Below are 18,563 nucleotides of genomic sequence, written 5' to 3'. Positions count from 1 at the left end.
TATCACGAGAGATCATTTTATTTATTCATTTCATAAAGGATCTTTTTCGTTTATTCTTGTTTTTTTAAAGAGACATTGAATTATTTCATAAATTTTGAATTGTTTTAGAATAGTGTGATATCATTGAATGCTGTGTCATTCAAGGGCTTAAAGTAGTGTAAAATTATTGTCCCTCAACAGTGGCACGTGAGTCCATCTATATTAAAATGTATACTATAAACTAGTGTTTTATTTTCTTGATTGTGGTTTGTATTCTAATATTCGTGAGCATTACATACAACTACTTGTGACCAAAATGATCGCATATATCCTGCTGGGAACAATGCAGAGCGCAAAACCACTGTAAGTCGGCATGATTCCCAGTATGTTGGTCTAGCTTTGGTTGCTTGTGGTCTATAGCCTGGTTTTATTTATGTTAACTAATCTACCAAATCATTATTTGATATTAATCTTGAAGTAAGACGAGTTCTGTGGATGAACAACTTCTTGATTACAATTAGTGCGACGTTTCGGTGTAGATCCTAACACCTTTATCAAGCAAGTGTTTGATCATCCATAGAACTCGTCTTACTTCATCACACCAACTTCTAAATGCCACTGAAAGAAGATATTAATCTTGTTTGTTTCATAACTCAACTGTGTTATTTACCTTACTGTTTTTCTGTCTTTTGTTAATAGGTATGTAATAATAACAAACTTGTTATCATCGCGATTTCGCTGCAATATTGCCGCTGCGATGTAACGTTTGAACTCACCCACTCACTCACTCGCTACATGCAGCTACACTCTTTTGTCAGTCTCCATGGAAGTAAAACACTGAATGCAGGGTACACCTGTCTTTCATACTAACATGCTAAGTACACCCCTTTGTCATTCCTTCAAGAGCAGGATGCAGCTTCACATGGTAGCTGGACATGGACTGAAAGGAACGAATACACAATCGAAGACAGTAGATCTGATATATTATTACTGACATGATTGTGAAGCTTCAAGACACAACACGTTTCCTTCTCTCCACTCACATCTTATTTAATGGTTTTCAACTGGCAGTTTGCTTTATTCTTAAAAAACCTAAAACATCAATCAACACTTTGATCAACTTTGATGATAAGACATACACGTTTCCTTCTTACGGAATGCTCAGTAATGTAGGTGGTTGGTTATATGTACAGGTTTTCACTCACAAGCGTTTAGAGTGGGAACATTGTCTGTCCAGTATACACGCATTAAGATTATGTCACGTCGCCATCACCGCGTGTGTAATGTACGTGACAGGTATTTTGCAGATGTAGGATACTAGATTGAATACACATATACGGTTGTAGAGAGGGTTGGAAAGGTACAAGATACAAGATTGGGCTGAATAAAGATTTTATATTGGGTTGGACATATTTGAGATACGACATAGGGGTTGACATATAAGAGACACGAGACAGGGTTGGGTACGTATGCGATACTAGACAGGGTTGGATATATATGAGATACTAGACAGGGTTGGATATATATGAGATACTAGACAGGGTTGGATATATATGAGATACTAGAGAGGGTTGGATATATATGAGATACTAGGCAGGGTTGGATATATATGAGATACTAGACAGGGCTGGGCAGATGTGAGATACTAGATAAGGTTAGAAAGTTATGAGATATTAGATTGGGTTGGATAGATATGAACAGATCTTTCGAATTTTAAAATATCAATATAATTATGGTTTAAGCCAACGTGAACGATAACACCAAATTTAATTTTAAGGTGCGTTACACAATAACCATTGTGACCCACCAATCCCAATTAAAGACCAAGGATCTATATTCTGTGTGAAATGTATAAGGACTACTTACATCATTATAGTGTCTGTATTGTTCTTCACACACACCGGCCTTCAGGTAGACACTGTGCAGGTAACAGAGTCGCGGCGCTGTCTTTGTAACTGAAAATGATTTACACAAGTCGTTTTGGGCACATGTCACAGCACACTCTGTCGTCGTCAGCACCGTCACTGACGTCGTCTTGCTGACATCATCACACGTCGTCAATCTCTCGAATCCTACCATCTCCACCCCAGCAGAGACTGCAAAGATGACGGCGAAGAGAAGAAGGAGACTTGGTAATAATATATTCAGATACATTCTAGCCACGTCGTATTATTTCTGTGAGATCACATTGTCCGTGCATGCAACCATCAACATGTCAAACAGACGTGCGCGCCTCTAGTTCAGCAGCACAACTACCGTCAGTGAGGACCATTGAAACGCGTTTTGGCGTAGGGCGGTTCAGCCAATAGGTAGATCGCATTGATTACCCTGTGGGTAGGCTTCACAAACGGGTGTACTTATAACCCACAGCTCACATGAGATAATCCTGCATTGATCTACTGGACCGATAGATATAAGCGTTAGCGTGATATATTACTGGGTTTACGGTCGTACCAATCGCGTAAGACCCGTGAAGATTCCGGGGTAGAATAGGTCTTCAGCAACCCATGCTTGCCATAAAAGGTGACAATGCTTGTCGTAAAAGGCGACTAACGGGATCGGGTGGTCTGGCTCGCTGACTTGGTTGATGCATGTCATCGATCCCAATTGCGTGGATCGATGCTCATGATATTAATCACTGGATTGTCTGGTCCAGACTCGATTATTTACAGACCGCCGTCATATAGCTGGAATAGTGCTGAGTGCGGCGTAAAACAACAAATCACCCAACCAACCAACCAATCATGTAAAGCTGTGCAGTCGTGTTTCGTGGCGTGTCAGCATCATTCCTGCGATCGTGGGGTTCACCAAAGTGGTAAACCTGCATCACTTCAGGCTTTCATCCCATATTAAGCCGTGCCATAACTGAAATAGCGTAGAACCCAGCTTACTAACTTCACATGTTAGCGTTGTGCCGACTAGAATTAACACCACATTTGTTCAACATGTCCCTTCTTGTGATAACCTGACATACTGAACCTTCAAGCGTGGGATGAGGATGCAATATCAAAAGCAAGGAAATGTTAGAGTGTGGTGATATGTGGGGAAATCAGAAAAGTGATATCTAGGACTGAGAAAAAATGATAATGTGTGACATCGAGGACTGTGTGATATCTAGGACTGTATGATATCTAAGATTGTGTTATCTGGGACTATATGGTATCTATTTTCACAATATGTAATATACACCAAAAGTTGTTATCCATAAAGTTCTACGTTTTCTTATTTACTCATCAGCTCCTAGAATAGCAATGATCACGTAGTTTAAGATGACACCTTGTCTCAAATATCCCATGGCTCAAGATATCACACAGTCATATAGATATCATATAGATATCACATAGTCCTAGACATCATACGGTTCTAGAAATAACATACGAGGGGTGTTCATTAAAGACTTTCCCTAAACCACTTAGGGTTATCGTATTTGGTTGAAATTTCACATGTGTTATGATACATGTATCTATGGGTTATGTCTGAATTTGCAGCACCGAACTATTAATCTTACCACTTTTACAGGTGTTATGATCTAGTAGGGTGTGACAATGGAGCCAGTAGAATACCGAGCAGTGATTAGGTTTTTATATTTGAAAGGTCGCACACCAAAAGAAACTTTTGATGAAATGAAAGCAACTTATAGGGAAGATGCCCCATCATATGACGTTGTTAAACACTGGCACTATCCATCAAGTGGAGACCGCCATTTTGGCAGACAGACGTTTAACTGTTCGCCAGTTAGCACAAGATGTCAAGATCAGTGTAGGGTCTGTGGAAAAAATCATCCATGACTATTTGAACATGCATAAGGTGTCTGCACGATGGATTCCCAGGTTGCTCACACCTTTCCAAAAGCAGGAACGAGTCAATTGCCCTCCCCCCCCCCCCCCCCCCCCCCCAAAGAAGGCACGTGTCCAACCCTCTGCAGGCAAGGTCATGCTCACGGTGTTTTGGGACCAGCACGGAGTAGTGATGATGGATTTCTTGGCAAAGGGTACCACAATTACAGGAGCTTATTATACTTCACTGCTGCGGAAATTGTGGGACGCTATCAAGCTTAAGAGGTGTGGCATGCTGACCAAGGGTGTCCGTCTCCTGCAAGACAATACTCCAGTACACAACTCTCATGTTGCCCAGGCAGAAGCGCGGTCCTGTGTCTATGAAATCCTTCCACATCCTCCTTACTCTCCTGTCCTTGCACCATCTGACTTCCACCTCTTTCCAACCATGAAGTCATTTTTGAAGGGAAACGTTTCACAGATGATGAAACACTGATTTCTGAAGTCAAGTCCTGGTTTGAGACGCAAAATGAGGGCTTTTACAAGCGAGGTCACCATAGTTGCATAAAACGATGGGAGAAGTGTGTAACTCTTGGTGGTTCCTATGTGGAGAAAGACTAATACCTATGCCAAGTTTCATTCCACTAGGTCCATGGGAAATGGGTCAGGGGAAATCTTTAATGAACAACCCTCGTAGTCCCAGATATATTATGGTGTTAAAGTAGTGAGTGAGTGAGGTTTTACGCCGCTTTTGGCAATATTCCAGCAATATCGCGGCGGGGTACACCAGAAATGGGTTCCACACATTGCACCCATGTGGGCAATCGAACCGAGGGCTTTGGCGTAAAGAGAGAACACTTTAATTATTTGGCTACCCCACTGCCTCAACTGTTGAAGTATAGGCGCAGCGCCTGTTTGGCATGTTAATGGTTTCTTGTAAGGACAATAGAATATGAACGACGTGGCTTGAATGTCTCTGAAGAGATTATTAACCAAGTCTCTTTTTTCTCTCCGCCGTCCTCTCTGAAATCTCTAGATCTGAAGTCTCTGTGCCGCAACTCTGCCTTCTGCACAGTGTCTACCTGAAGGCCGGCGTGTGTCAAGAACACTACAGACACTATAATGACGTTAGTGGTCCTTATACATTTCACACAGAATATAGATCCTTGGTGTTTTATGGGGATTTGTTGGTCACACTGGTTAATGTTGTTAGGACGTGATCGTTCACGTTGGCTTAAACCATAATTATCTTGATATTTTGAAAATCGAAAGATCTGCTCATACCTATCCAACCCAATCTAGTATCTCATAACATTCTAACCCTATCGAGGTACGAAGATTGGGATAGGATAGGTCTTCAGCAACAAATGCTTGCCGTAAAAGGCGACTATGCTTTGCGTAAGAGGCGATCGGGTGGTCAGGCTCGCTGACTTGGTGATGGATGTCATCGTATCCCCATTGGGTAGATTGATGTTCATGATGTCAATCACTGGATTGTCTGGTTCAGACTCGAGTATGTACAGGCCGCCGTCATATAGCTGGAATAGTGCGGCCTTAAACAACACACAAACACACCAACAAATCGTATCTATCCACCTCTGTGTCGTGTCTCATATCTGTCCACCCCTATGTCGCATCTCAAATATGTCCATTCCGATATACATGTAATATCTTTTACCAGCTCAATCTTGTATTTTATACCTTTCCAACCCTCTAAAACCTTATATGTGTATTCAATCTAGTATCCTACATCTGCAAAAACATATCTGGTATATTACACACGCCGTGAAGGCGACATGACATAATCTTAATGCATGAATACAAGGCTGACAATATTTCCAGTCTAAACGTCTTTGAGTGAAAACCTGTACATACAACCAACCACCTACGTTATTGAGCATTCCGTAAGAACGGAATGTGTATGATTTTACCATCAAAGGACGAAAACTAAAACCAGTTCATCAAAGTGTTCATTGGTGGTTTTAGGCTTTTAAGAAAAAAAACCCACTTCAGAATAAAGCAAACTACCAGTTGAAAACCATTAAATAAGAGGTGAGTGAAAAGACACATGGTTTTTGTAAAGAAGGAAACGTGTTGTGCCTTGAAGCTTTACAACCATTTCAGTAATAAATATATCTAGTGTCTTCGATCGTGTATTTGTTCTTTTCACTCCATGTCCAAATATCATATAAAACTGCATCCTCCTCTGAGAAGAATGACATTATGGTTTAACGCTGCTTGTTGTGTATTATGTCTTCAAGGAATGAAATAAGGGTTAACCTGCATGCTGTGTTAAGTGTTGGGCAAATGACCAAAGGATGTACCCTGTATGTAATGTATTACGTCTTGATGAAATTACAAAGGGGTGTACCCTGCGTGTAATGTGTATCTTCTTTGGGAAATGTTTTTCGTTTGTTTGTTTGTTGTTTAACACCGCAGCAATATTCCAGCTATATGACGGCGGTCTTGGGGTGATGACAAAGGGGTGAACTCCTTACGTAGTGGGTTACGTCTTATGGAAATGACAAAGGGGAGTAACCTGCATGTAATGTAGTACATTTTGGGGAGAAGACAAAGGGGTGTTACCTCTATGTAGTGTGTTACGTCTTAGGGAAATGTAAAATGGGTGGTCCCTGCGTGTAGTGTGTTATATCTTAGGGAAATGTTTGTTTGTTTGTTGTTTAACGCCGCACTCAGCAATATTCCAGCTATATGACGGCGGTCTGTCAATAATCGAGTCTGGACCAGACAATCCAGCGATTGATATCAAGAACATCGATCAACGCAATTAGGATCGATGACATGCATCAACCAAGTCAGCGAGCCTGACCACCCGATCCGGTTAGTCGCCTCTTGCGACAAGCATAGACGCCTTTTACGGCAAGCATGGGTTCCTGAAGACCTATTCTAACCCTGATCTTAACGGGCCAAATATAATGTAATGACATGACAAGTGATTTACTTTTAATATAAACAAAGAAAATGATTGTATTCATTACTGAATCATGCATACTTTTCTTCAGGGCACAGACCGCCTCCGTGGTCTAGTAGTAGAGCGTCCGCCCGGAGACTGCGGCATAGTATCTCAGTGAGCTAGTCCGGACTAGTACAAACAGCCACCCACACACAATAATAAGTGCAATAATCTTGGACGCAACGTTAAACACAATCTAACCTCACCTCTTCAGGGCACAGTTGTTGGAATCACCTCTCCCGTGAGTGCTATACTTTAAGCAAATAAGTTACAACAATACTGTTAACATCACCTGCAAGAAAAACAGAAACCACAAAATATGTTCAAAGTCCATTACTGTTTGCAAAATCCATATTTGAAGCAGTACTGTCGGATCACACGCTCGCACCGAGAAACACTTGTAAGATCAATAATGTTGTTATGAACAGGAGGTAAGAATGCTTTTTTTTCTTATGTACATAATTTTCTGTTATTAAACATTTGGAATTTATTGGATGAAAAATACAAAATGCTAATATTGAAACTGAGAAACCTTTATCAATTATTTTATTACATTTATGTACTTGCTCCATGGTTATCGCCTATTTGGATTTCAACCGGGGCATGGCAGAGTGCGACGTTCGGCAACTAAGAAACATTTCCCTTTTTATGAACGTTGTGTGGGCAGCGACTGCTTCCGGTAGGGAAGAACATGCTTTCCCTTTTCGAGAACACCTGGTGTCATCATTAATATTCATCGCTCCATTCACATAAATCTCATCACTATTTCCCTCCTACGCCCGTGAAGATCCGGGCTAGAACAGGTCTTCAGCAACCCATGCTTGCCGTAAAAGGTGACTATGCTTGTCGTAAAAGGCGACTAACGGGATCGGGTGGTCAGGCACGCTTACTTGGTTGATGCATGTCATCGATCCCAATTGCGTGGATCGATGCTCATGATATTAATCACTGGATTGTCTGGTTTAGACTCGATTATTTACAGACCGCCGTCATATAGCTGGAATATTGCTGAGTGCGGCGTTATACAACAAACCAACCAACAATCTCTTACGCCAAATGGAATCTGTTCCGGCACATGATCGAGGCTGAATATTATCTGGCGTTGACGTTTTTTATTTCACTGCACTTTCAAGGGGCGGTTAGGTAGCCTCGTGGTTTAAGCGTTCGCTCGTCACGCCGAAGACCGGTGTTCGATTCCCGACAAGGGTACATTTTTGGTGTCCTCAGCCATGATATGGCTGGAATATAGCTAAATGCGGCGTAAACCCTCACTCACGCACGCACGCACGCACGCACGCACGCACGCACGCACTTTCAACTGATTCCCATGATTCTTTGACTGACATTCGTGCGACCATCTGGAGAAACATACAGTGTCGTTGAACTTTTTCAGCAGTCTTTTTCGATGGTATCGTATATATTCATCGACATGAAATATTGTCATCATATTTTCAACATATTCGAGGAAGTATGGGATATTTAAGAAATAAACGATGGGTGGGAGTTGTTTATCGTACATGTTTTTTTTTCCTGCAGTGTTTTATTGTACGATAAACAACTCCCACTCATCATTTATTTCTTATATGAGATATCAACATTATGTACAGCCTGTTTAAGGATGTTCATAAGCTGTGCAAGTTTAAAACTATTTACCCAAACTTTAATAATGATGACTCCCTGAATAGAATCCGACCTCGGAAATGTCGGACAAGTTGATTTTACGAAAAGGGAGGTTTAGTTTGGTAGTTGGTGCTAATTCTCACAAGCACGTCGATTATCTGTACCTTTTATCTTTATACCGATTGTCTTATACTTATGGACCAGACAATCCAGTGATTAATATCATGAGCATCAATCAACGCACTTGGGATCAATGACCTGCATCAACCAAGTCAGCGAGCCTGACCACCCGATCCCGTTAATCGCCTTTTACGACAAGCATAGTCGCCTTTTACGGCAAGCATGGGTTGCTGAAGATCTATTCTACCCCGAATCTTCACATGTCATCGATCCCAATTGTGTGGATCGATGCTCATGATGTCAATCACTGGATTGTCTGGTCTAGACTCGATTATTTACAGCCCGCAGTCATACAGCTGGAATATTGCTGAGTGCAGCGTAAAACAACAAAACCAACAACAACACACCAAAAATAACGTCGTCCAATATGTGACGTCATCAAGTTGCAAGAGCATGTTGGAATCTCGAATCTCCAGAAATGATGTCATGATAGAACATGTTTTATCGTGAAATAAACCACCCTTAGTTCTTCACTGTTCTTTACGATTTATAGCGTAGCTATCTTATATGTGGAAATAGAAGAGCGGTTGTGCTGCACACTTTACGATGATACACAAGATTCTGTTGCTTTAAGTTGGTTGGTTGGTTGGTTGTTTACCGCAGAACTCAGCAATATTCCAGCTATATGACGGCGGTCTGTAAATAATCGAGTCTGGACCAGACAATCCAGTGATTGATATCATGAGCATCGATCCACGCAATTGGGATCGATGTCATGCATCAACCAAGTCAGCGAGCCTGACCACCCGATCCCGTTAGTCGCCGACAAGCATAGTCACCTTTACGGCAAGCATGAGTTGCTGAAGACCTATCCTACCCCGGAATCTTCACGGGTCCTGTTGCTTTAAGAGAAAGTCTTGCCAACTATCTGGCTTCTCAAGGCCGTACAGCGTATCGTGTACCTGCACAACCCTGTGTATTATTCTTTATTTCTATAACGGATGAACATTATTTGCACTGCGCAAGGTATCCGACACTGCATTTTGTATAACAACATACGAATAACTACGTAAAACGTTACTAAGATATTGATTTGGTAAACAATATCGGTCTTTGCTTAAAAGCTTTGAACAACATGAAAAATAACAAACGCAGTACATTAATTAGGACGCTAACTGCAGTTTGAGGCTTTGTAAATCTGTGACTATCAACACGAATGTCTTCAGGTTGTTGAAAACTTCCAATGACATTAGGACGAGTTCATTGATTAACACACCTCAACAGTTTTCGTGCTGTCACGTTCACGTTCAAACTTTATCACAAGTTGCTTTTGGTGTCAAGCTCACCGTATATAATTTCGACTTCAAACTTTATGCATGGTGAAACGTCCCGCAACAATATGATGTCAACAATTACAACTAATTGCATGTCTATGGCCAAATGCTATTTGGATAGGATCAATCTACGGGTAACTTAGACAACATAGAAAACACTGTATGTTTGTCTGCTGAGAGTATTAGGATATTCTGAACACTAAACGCTGCTTTTGCAATATGCCACCCCTGTCCTAACCGAGAATACCACCCGTGGGCCTCACACGATGGTTGTTTGTTTGTTGTTTAACGCCGGGCTCAGCAATATTCCAGCTGTATGACGGCGGTCTGTACATAGTCGAGTCTGGATCAGACAATCTAGTGATTGACATCATGAGCATCGATCTACGCAATTGGGATACGATGACATGAATCAACCAAATCAGCAAGCCTGACCACCCGATCCCGTTAGTCGCCTCTAACGACAAGAATAGTCGCCTTTTACAGCAAGCATGGGTTGCTGAAGACCTATTCTACCCCGGATCTTCACGGGTCGCTTCACACGATGTACCAATGTTTGATATTGAACGCGGATCTATGGCGTGACAAGACAACACACGAAGCACTGGGCTACCCTACCACCGAATAGTATGTGCTTCAACCGACAGAGAGAATCGACGGAACTCTTCTACCATTCTCAATTCAGTCAGATGCTTTTATTATATTATGTATGCTTATATGGACCTGCATTTTCACATTACAATTCTATAACATCTCGGATATTAACCTACGTGTCACGACATTCGCGATGATTACTTCACGAAGGACCCGTGAAAGTCCGGGTTAGAATAGGTCTTCAGCAACCCATGCTAGCCGTAAAAGGCGACTATGCTTGGCGTAAGAGGTGACTAACGGGATCGGGTGATCGATGCCCATGATGTCCATCCTTAGATTGTCTGGTTAAACGACTCGATTATTTACATACCACAGTCATATAGCTGGAATATTGCTGAGTGCGGCGTTAAACAACAAACCAACCAACCAACCTGAATCTTGTCAATCACATTAGTGCGAAAAGGTACGGAAAATTCAATGATATAACAGATTTCATTGGATTTATCAAAGAGGACATGATCCGGTTTGTTGGCCTGGATACGTCTGAGGCTGTATGCGGGCCTATTCCAAAGAATTTTGTATTCATCTTTTTCCGTGACGCCCTCTACATATTCTGGGTCGTTCCATGGTGGACCTCTGTGTCAAAACCACAAGCACTGCGAAGACGGTAATAAAAGGATCGAGCCATTCCATCATGTTTCTTAAGATACTGTGTTTGTGCCAAAGTGGGGCATCCGCTGACAATGTGTTGGACAGTCTCATCAAATTCATTGCATAATCTACATTTGATATTTTACATTTTGATGCAAAATCACACATTGACGGTTTCGGGTGGGGAGTGAGTGGTCCTGAGCAGCGACCAGAAAGCCTTCTGTTTCGCTTTTCAGGCCAGCCGACCTCATCCAAGCGAAGGACTCTTCAGGGTTGCTGAACTTCTCAACACACTGCACATAAACTCGATGCAGTAGCCTCCCATTGATTAACTGAGTCTGGGCCGATTTGACATGGCACTTCGCTTTGTTGACACTCATTTCTGTACCGCCCAGCAGTACAGAACCATCTACAAAATCAACACTGATATTGAGATTATGTCCCACACCCTTGGCTCGTTTAAGTAAACTGTGGAATGCCTTGTTTTCATCGTAAGTCTTGACTTGCTTCGCAAGAGAATCATCAGAAAAATGAATGTGTGCAAAAAACAATTCTATCATGAAGGGTCTCCACGTTAATGAAACCACGCCCTCCCATTATGATTAGTAAATCTAAGCGATTGAGGGAAGCGCGGGGGTGGTGGGATCTACTGATGATGATGATGATTATTATTATTATTTTAAAGTTCGTTTCAGACTTTCCTCATTGGACTTCTAGCTAAGGTTCAAGCTGGTGACGCAAGTTCGATCCACCAAGCGACGCTTTTTGAAATCAGAACATAGTTCGCCCCGTAAAGCGCACTCCTACATTCGGATAACGGCTCTCAGGAAGTTTCAAAATATAAATCTTAAACAGAAGTATGGGCTAGTAAACCACTCACAGTTCTTGCTGCTTCAAGTTGAAGATTGTTCTAACACGTCGCGGTTTAAAATGAATCACCCACTTATTCGCCGTTTCACATGAACAACCCACATAGACACAGTATTCTGCCCCCGGGCCAATCAGCCATTGTTTTACCCCCTTAATGTTGAGCGCCAGGCATGGTAACAACAAGTGCCATCTTATAACGCACTTTAGTTATGGATTGTCAACAAAGGCAACAAAGAAACACCACTTGTTCTAAACCTCTGACGGGGACCATCAAAGTAAGATCTTTGCTTCTTAAATATGCTTTCGTCCATTATTTCTAGAATAAATGTGATACGATAAATATGACTGTAAAGAACCATTAACAAAGATGCTTGCAATGGTTTGCCCACGCATCATATGGCAAGATACCTCATTTAGCAATTGTCGTTATATCGGTGCCTTTGGGTCAATCGATTCTCTTTTGTCCACTGGTAATTACAGTTTTGCGGAGTAAATGACAATCAATACTTGAGTATTTAAAAAAAAAATGTGGTTGTAACTTGTTAGTGAGCACGACAAAATGAGCCCATTCAATAATGTATACGTGTCTGCAGAAAGATGGGACTTTCACCAGTGTTAACGAGATTGTCAAAAAAAAGTGTTTTTGTTAAATTTTGAGGGTGTATCGATAAGCTATCCTAGTGATCGTTTTTCGAAAAAGCGGGTTTCCCTAATTAAAGCGTGTTGGTAATATCAAGCAATACTGAGTAGGTTCAGCAACCTGCCACGAGTCCATTAAAAGATCGTTAGTCAAAACATTAACACGTGCAGTATGTTCTTTGCTTAGTCGATACAATAATAGTTCTACATCTTCTACTCAAAGTTTGCTAAGGATCCCCACTTTGAAAGGCAATGCGTCAAATTGTGTGCATATGTTGAAATAGCCGAAGACAATAATGTGTGAAGCCGTTCTCAGGTGCCACACTATCACAGCAAACATCACGTGACCAATAGTCTGTGAGGTCAAGTGAGATTACACTGATAGAAATAGTTTGCACAGTTTACTGACGAAGTGAATTTTACTGTCCACTCAGACACTAACAGTTTAGTAGGCGTTACTTATCAGGAAGTATTTTGTACTGGGTAGCCTGTCGTTACTAAGAAAGGTGTCTGTTTGTTTGATTGTTTGATGTTTAACGCCACACTCAGCAATATTCCAGCTATATGACGGCTGTCTGTACATAATCGAGTCTGAACCAGACAATACAGTGATTAATATCATGAGCATCGATCCACGCAATTGGGATCGATGTCATGCATCAACCAAGTCAGCGAGCCTGACCACCCGATCCCGTTAGTCGCCTCTTACGACAAGCATAGTCACCTTTTACGGCAAGCATGGGATGCTGAAGACCTATTCTACCCCGGGTCTTCACGGGTCCAAGCAATTGGGATCGATGACATGTATCAACCAAGTCAGCGAGCCTGACCACCCGATCCCGTTAGTCGCCTTTTACGACAAGCACAGACGCCCTCTAGGGCAAGTATGGGTGGCTGATGACCTATTCTACCCCGGAATCTTCACGGGTCGCTTCCTGTCTGAGTGAAATCATATTACTCATGCCACACATTAATGAACACAAACATCGTGCCCATGACTACATGCCTCTGTCCTTTCATAATGAAACTGAAGTCCTGTAGGGGTTACCCAATAGTTGTGTACCGGGATATTTCACTCGTTATTTGTAGGATAATTTTTTTTTGTCATCAAAACCCGATCCTTACCAAACTTTGAATAGTATATGCAGTTGGTGCAGAGAACACATGAACACAATGCATCACCATCAATACTTTTACTATCCTTATTCTTCCTATATAACACGTTCGGTTTAGGAAGCCGATTCATTTAAAGTATATCTTTTGAGGTATAAGTGCCCTTTCGTATGCTAAACATTGCAGCCAAGATGATGTCACCGTACATGATAAATTTTACACTGTTTTAGTATATCTTTATATGGCTGTGAATAACGTAAAAACTACAACGCGATATTTGTCCATGTTTTAAAAGCAGAATTACTGACCCACGTTAAGATTATTTCAAATAAATATATGTAACACTATTTGCCATGGGCAATTTGTGAGCCCTAACAACTGCACTGTATAATCGTGCAACTGCACTGTATAATTGACCAACTCAGCAGAATAATAATTGGTCAGCTGGCGTATTTATATAAACAGCATAATTGCTGACATAGCGAATGTCAAGTACTTATATAAACAGCATAATTGCTGACATAGCGAATGTCAAGTTAATCAGAACTGACAAGCTCAGCAGAATAATGATCGGTCAGCATGCTTAAAAGCAGGCGACCCGTGAAGATCCGGGTTAGAATAGGTCTTCAGCAACCCATGCTTGCCGTAAAAGGCGACTACATGTATGTTTGTCGTAAAAAGCGACTAACGGGATCGGGTGGTCAGGCTCGCTGATTTGGTTTATGCACGGTCATCGATCCCAATTGCGTGGATCGATGCTCATGATATCAATCACTGGATTGTCTGGTCCAGACTCGATTATTTACAGACCGCCGTCATATAGCTGGAATACTGCTGAGTACGGCGTTGAACAACAAACCATCCATCCATTAAAAGCAGGCAGGTTGTGTTAACACGGGAGAACCGGCAAACCATCGGAGGAGCGCAGTCATAGTTGCAGAGAGGAAAACCAGGGACAAGGAGAGACGAGCACTGACCAGCCAGTCAAGCCCTCAGCTGCCCAAGTGTCAACGTGACTTCGTCGTCTTCCTATGTTCGACTCTGTAACTATTGATCGCCCGGTTCTGTAGTTCTACTGGGTTAATAAAAACCCATTCTTTGTCACCACCACGATGCAGTCATGAACTAAACGTAAAACGTCAACACCAGAGAATGACAAGTCGCGATTATCCGCCGAAAAAGATTCCACTGGGCCTAAAAGGCAACATTTTATGAATGGATCACCGAATATTATCGATGAAACCAGGTGTTCGCGATAATGGGGGCTTGTAAACAATTGTCTTATGTTGGTTTTATATTGCTGAACCCAAATGTAGAAGCCTAAACCAAGTGCTAAATCAACCTGGATGTGCTCGAAAGTTAAACATGAGTATGGAAGTTTTTACGTTTTGATACAAGGCACCAAGTTAACACTGGGCATAATTCACAATTTATAAAGCGACGGGGCCTTTAAAAGATTGCCTCACGTTGGTTCGCGTCCCTTTGTCGTGTAAGGATCTGCTGGTCGCTAATTTGAATTCCAGTGTGGCGCATTCATGATCTGTCACCACCCTACCTCTTCAAAATGGTAATCTTTTCCAACCTTCATTGGTTTGTTGTTTTACGCCGCACTCAGCACTATTCCAGCTATATGACGACTGTCTGTAAATAATCGAGTCTGGACCAGACAATCCAATGATAAATATCATGAGCATCGATCTACGCAGTTGGTTGTTTGTTGGTTGGTTTGTTGTTTAACGCCGCATTCAGCAATATTCCAGCTATATGACGGCGGTCTGTAAATAATCGAGTCTGGACCAGACAATCCAGTGATTGATATCATGAGCATCGATCCACGCAATTGGGTTCGATGACATGCATCAACCAAGTCAGCGAGCCAGACCACCCGATCCCGTTAGTCGCCTTTTACGACAAGCATAGTCGCCTTTAACGGCAAGCATGGGTTGCTGAAGACCTATTCTACCCCGGATCTTTACTCCTGGCATTTTCCGGCAATATCCAACGTGTCAGGATTTAACAAAGGTTTAGTCGTGCAAATGGACGTGGAAACTATCCATCAAGCAATGCAAGGCTCATGAGTTAAGGTTATTTAATGATGATTTCATTTACTGAGTGCGGTGTTAAACAACAAACAAACCGAACCAAACCAAATCATACTTTAAAGTTGACATCTTAAATATTCCATCTTGATGATTTTGCCGAAAGGGTAGTCACCTGATCTGATATTTGGAGTTCACACATCTTTAAACGGAAAGAAAAGTTCATACGATGTAGACCAATGAAGATCCAGGGTAGAATAGGTCTTCAGCAACCCATGCTTGTCGTAACAGGCGACTATGCTTGTCGTAAGAGGCGACTAACGGGATCGGGTGGTCAGGCTTGCTGATTTGGTTGATGCATGTCATCGTATCCCATTTACCTGGGAACCGTGAAGATCCGGGATAGAATAGGTCTTCAGCAACCCATGCATGCCGTAATCTTGCGACTATGCTTATCGTAAGAGGCGACTAACGGGATCGGGTGGTCAGGCTCGCTGACTTGGTTGATGCATGTCACCGATCCCAATTGCGTGGACACGCATCAACCAAGTCAGCGAGCCTGACCACCTGATCCCGTTTGTCGCCTCTAGCACGTCACGATCCCAATTGCGTGGGACCCGTGAAGATTCCGGGATAGAATAGGTCTTCAGCAACCCATGTTTGCCGTAAAAGGTGACTATGCTTGTCGTAAAAGGCGACTAACGGGATTGTCTGGTCCAGACTCGATTATTTACAGACCGCCGTCATATAGCTGGAATATTGCTGAGTGCGTCGTTAACCAACCAACCAACCAATTGCATGGATCGATGCTCATGTCAATCACTGGATTGTCTGGTCCAGACTCGATTATTTACAGACCGCTGTCATATAGCTTGAATAGTGCGGCGTTAAACAACAAACAAAGAAACAACGATAGTTAATAAGTAGGCCTCCGCAATAGAACACCTATCTTTTTTTCAATTGAGAAGTTAAATCATATAGATTTAAGAGTGAGTGAGTGAGTGAGTTGGGTTTAACGCCGCTTTTAACAGTATTCCAGTTATATCGCGGCGTGTCAGCTTAATGTGGGAGGAAAGCCCGAAGTGATGCAGGTCCCAGACGTTTATCACTTCGGTGAAAACCACGAGCACTGGTATGGTGCTGACAAACCTAGAAACATAATTGGGGCGAACCGGGATTCGAACCCACAATCATAGGTTTCTGGCGTGCCCAAGGGACGCAACTCTGCACAGCGAATCGCGGCGCCTTAGACGACTGGGCCACCCGTGCCCCCTTTAGGTTTAAGAAAAGAAAAGAATACCATATACTCTGAATACAGACTGGCGTTCGTCCGAATGATATTGCAAATTGGCTAAATTAAGTTATTACATGTTTAAATCAGGATCTATACTTCTTTTTTTTTGTAGGAGAATGAGACAGTACACATTGATGAGAGGCTGATGAACAGTAGGGATGATCCATGTGCTTAATATTATCTCTCTCAATGGTCATATAAAGAAGAAGCATTATCAAGGTTGAAGGATTGTCTTGTTACCGTGAACGACGAAATGAGTCTATTCAAGAACATCAAGCACGAAGCAGTAATGACGGAGGCTAGAAACTTGCCACGAGTCCATTAAAAGATCGTTAATGCAAAACACTAACAATTATAATATGTTCTGTGATCAGTCAAGCAATAACAGTTCTTGTAAGTGCGGAGAAAACATGAATACAATCGACCAACGCAGATACATTTACTGTCATTAAGCAGACCTTTATAACATGTTCGGTTCGAGAACCCGATTCATCCCAGCTATATGTTTTATTAAGATAAAAGTGCCCTTTCGTTCCAAACACTACAGCCAACCTGACGGCACCATACATGACGATGTTACAATGTTTAAGTCGTTGTCGCCCGGGTTTCTGGAAAAAACATACTTTATATGGCTTTAATAATTTAAAAACTACAACGCGATATTTTTCGAAGTTTAACAAGCAGAATAAATATTTCAAATTACTAGACCCGTGAAGATCCGGGTTAGAATAGGTCTTCAGCAAACCATGCTTGCCGCAATAGGCGACTATGCTTGTCGTAAGAGGCGACTAACGGGATCGGGTGGTCAGGCTCGCTGACTAGGTTGAAGCATGTCATTGATCCCAATTGCGTGGATCGATGCTCATGATATCAATCACTGGATTGTCTGGTCCAGACTCGATAATTTACAGACCGCCGTCATATAGCTGGAATATTGCCGAGTACGGCGTTAAACAACCAACCAACCATTTACGTGGATCGATGCTCATGATGTCAATCACTGGATTGTCTGGTCCAAACTCGATTATTTACAGACCGCCGTCTGATATTGCTGAATATTGCTGAGTACGGCGTTAGACAATGAAACAAACAAAACAAAATTATTTAAAATTACTGACCAAAGTTGGGGTTCTTTCGCGATGAGGCGGTCACGTACTAAATATGAAACGTCAAAGAGGAAAACAAGTCTCCATTATTATTACCCACCGAAAAAGATTCCATTGGGCTTAAAAGACAAAGTACATGAATGGATCACCGAAAATCAGTGATGACAACAGGTGCCCCCGAAAATGGTGAGCACAGCCACAATGTGCCATGGGAAGAGGGCCTGTTAACATTTATTGTCTAAAGCTGCATATGATTCGAAATCGAGAATCCAAAACCACATACAAACCCTACACGTGCTAATTCAGCTGAGGTGTCCTTGAACCTTGAACAAGTGAATGAAAGTATTTTTAACATTTGATAAAAGACGTAATTACGAGAATAATGTCGTAATTACGAGAAAACAAAGCGAGAGACAACAAGCACCGTATCACTGAATGACTACATAGACATGTG

Source organism: Haliotis rufescens, unplaced genomic scaffold (genome assembly GCF_023055435.1).
Source record: "Haliotis rufescens isolate VD_foot unplaced genomic scaffold, xgHalRufe1.0.p SCAF_8, whole genome shotgun sequence".
Lineage (NCBI taxonomy): Eukaryota > Metazoa > Mollusca > Gastropoda > Lepetellida > Haliotidae > Haliotis > Haliotis rufescens.
This window is presented reverse-complemented; position numbering follows the sequence as displayed.